The sequence below is a fragment of the Manis javanica genome, chromosome X (assembly GCF_040802235.1).
Source record: "Manis javanica isolate MJ-LG chromosome X, MJ_LKY, whole genome shotgun sequence".
In the NCBI taxonomy this organism is placed as follows: domain Eukaryota; kingdom Metazoa; phylum Chordata; class Mammalia; order Pholidota; family Manidae; genus Manis; species Manis javanica.
In genome coordinates this window covers 50,614,587-50,617,644 of record NC_133174.1, presented here as the reverse complement: position 1 = coordinate 50,617,644, position 3,058 = coordinate 50,614,587, and the positions used below count along the sequence as shown (strand labels likewise).

The window sequence follows — 3,058 nt, the reverse complement described above, 5'->3', positions numbered from 1 at the left end:
GTTCAGCCTTTGCTTCACCATAAAAATAAATAAATAAAACAAAAAACTGGAAAAAATGTAATTATGTTCATTTAAAGTTAATAGAAAATTTGAGCAAAACAAGAAACAATGAACTCAATATTCAGTAACAGAACAATCTGCAGCATCAGTGGTAGTGTTAGCAGAAGAGGTTTAGTTTAGTTGATTTTCTGTGTTTATTCATTTTTCTTCAGTCTCACAGTGATGAAAACTTCCTGGACATTTTTTTTCAGAGGTACCCAGAAGCTGCTGGAGATTTCATTCTCAGGGTAGCACCCTGATGCAAACCAAGTATCTGGAAATCTTCACACCATCGCATGATCTGGGTGAGACATATTTTCAAAGGATGTGCAACATTCAATCATAAATGTGACAAAAAATGACAAGCAGGAAACATATAGTCAGTGAGAGTAGTGAATTTATCCCCATTTTGAAGACATGTGGTACCACTCTAAGAGCACTGGATTCCCTATTGAAGCCTACCAGGGATTACAGTGGGTTTAATCCAATCCAAAGCTTTTTTTTCTTATAAGAATTGAATGCAGACTTCTTACCAAAGGTATCCACATCACAATTGTCAGGAAAAAATACCATTTCTTAATAGTTTTCCTAATGGAGCTGCATATTGTATGGGATATATGAATTTTGATTGTTGGTATTTGTATATTCTGGATTTTCCAGAGAGCCAGGGGAGATAAAACCCTGGAAATTCTGATGAGTGAGCTTGACCCAATAGATATAGAGCAGATGTACATGAAAGATGGTGTTGTTACAAAGGATGTTACTCTTTAGAGAGGAAAACATGACCTGATACCAAATTCTGATATTTTTTTCATATTGTACAATATTTGTGGGTATCCAATGAATGGAATATCAGAGGGAATTTACTGGAATATTCACATCACTCAAGAACTAGAATTTTCTTGTGGTACTTTTGAAACAAATTTCAGTCAGAACTCCTATAATGTTCTCATTAGGAAAATTTGTGACCACCCTGTTTGTAAATCAGAGTTCCAGCGTCACACAATGTTACTTCACCCCGGAAGACTGAAGGTTTTAAATCTCTTGGTGACCAGATTGTTATGTTCAATGACTGCAACTTTGTTTTGACCAGTTTTGCTAAGAAGCAGCATCAGCAGAATTGATTATGAAAAATAAACAGAAAATACAAAAAAGAGAACACAGAAAAAGGTGCTGGCTGCTTTCTAGAAGTGGATTATGGGGGCCATCCTTTCCATAACCATTACTTTGTAGTTGCAGAAAGCCCTAGATATAGTAATAGTGTAATCATTTTTAATTATATGCATTATTTTATCAAGGAATTAGATATCATGCATGAATGTCCTCTTCTCTGCTTAGCCACTCTCACTGTGAAATCAGTAGACATGTACGAAAAAACCTTTTGTTATATGAAATTTTGTGACACCTGTGTAAACAATTCCATTTGGTGTATGTAGTTTAATATTTCTCCAGGTATCATTCAAAATTCACCACAGGCAAGGCTTTTGCCTTCACTAAGTGTTGGCCTTAGCCTAACCATCTAGGACTGTTCTATTAAATTGTTGCCAGAATTTTCTATTTTTACCTCCACTTTCTCAAATGTATTCCCTATTAACGTTATTGAAACCAATTGCTGCTTCATACAGAATTTTTTGTAAGAGCAATTGATGTTTTTCTTACACACATACATACATTAAATTTAATTTTAAAAAAGAAACCTGCTGCTTTATGAAAGACACTCTTAAATGAATGAAAAGACAAAACATGGACTGGGAGAAAAGATTTCAAAACACCACTGATAAAGGACTTGTATCAACAACATACAAAACACCCTTAAAACTCAACAATTAAAAGAAAGAAGCATCCTGATTTAAAAATGGAAAAAAGATCTGAATAGGTACTTCACCAAAGAAGATACAGAGATAGCAAATATGCATATGAAAAGATGAACAGAATTATTTGCCACTAGGGAAATAATTCTGGACATGGAATTGACATATCACTAAACACATATTAGAATGTTTAAACTTCAAAAGCATGAATGATGCCTATGTAAATTGATGACATCCCTGTCCACCTGTTGCCCAAACCAGAAACCTGGGAGCCATTAGTAACACTTGTTATTTTCTTCCTCACTTCCCAAAATTAATAGCCCCATTTTTTTTATCAATTCTACCTCACAGATTATCTGAAAACCACCCCATTCTCTTGATCTCCACTGTCAAGAATCTTGCCTAAGCATTCAGATTCATAAATCATGTTCTTAGCTTCACTATGATGATTTATATAAATAAACATGGTTATATCATATCTCCTCAAAAATCTTCAGAGATTTCTCCCTTACTTTGAGGGCAAAAATTGTCCTGGACCTAAGGGGTCAAGATGGGCTTCAGAGATTCAATGAGCTTCTTAAAACTTTATGCATATTCCCTGAGTTTCTACCTGCAAACATTTTCTGGGGAGAGGTTCATAGCTTCCATCAGATTTTCAGTAGGTGTCCCTGCCCCAAAGCATGTTTGGATAAAGGCCCAGACACTTCAGATACCCACACAAATATCACTACTTTGGTAGTTTTGGCCAACTTTCTTTCCTCCAGTCCTCCCCATGGCATGTTGATTTTCTCCTTTTTTATGTACTTGTTGCCAAACCCTGGATTTTTATTCCATTCTGTTTATCATAATTTGTAATTATAAAAGTATTTCTGTGGCAAACAGTTATGGTTTATCACCTCAACTACACTTTAATTTCCATGATGACAGTATCTGTATCAATTTTATTTACTTGTATATCTCCATAGAACAGCCCTTTTCACTTATTAAGTCCCCAATAAATATTTTCCAATAAATGAACAAATTAATGCTAGCTGTCATACAAACATGCATTTAACATCATGAGATAGATTATATTGCACTTTTTAAATTATATGGGTTATTTCCTGGCCATGTTTAGTTGGTTAGAAGATTCAGATAGATGAAGAGTAATAGAATAATAGGTTCAGATGGCACCTTAGTTCCTCGCAAAGGGCTTGGCTGAAATCTCT

At 34.8% G+C, this 3,058-nt stretch overlaps 1 pseudogene; it reads left to right on the top strand.

Annotated features, from left to right (window-relative positions):
* The first annotated feature begins 222 nt into the window (after window positions 1–222).
* Window positions 223–1,163, top strand: LOC108385963 (S-adenosylmethionine decarboxylase proenzyme-like; annotated as a pseudogene).
* Window positions 1,164–3,058: the final 1,895 nt, after the last annotated feature.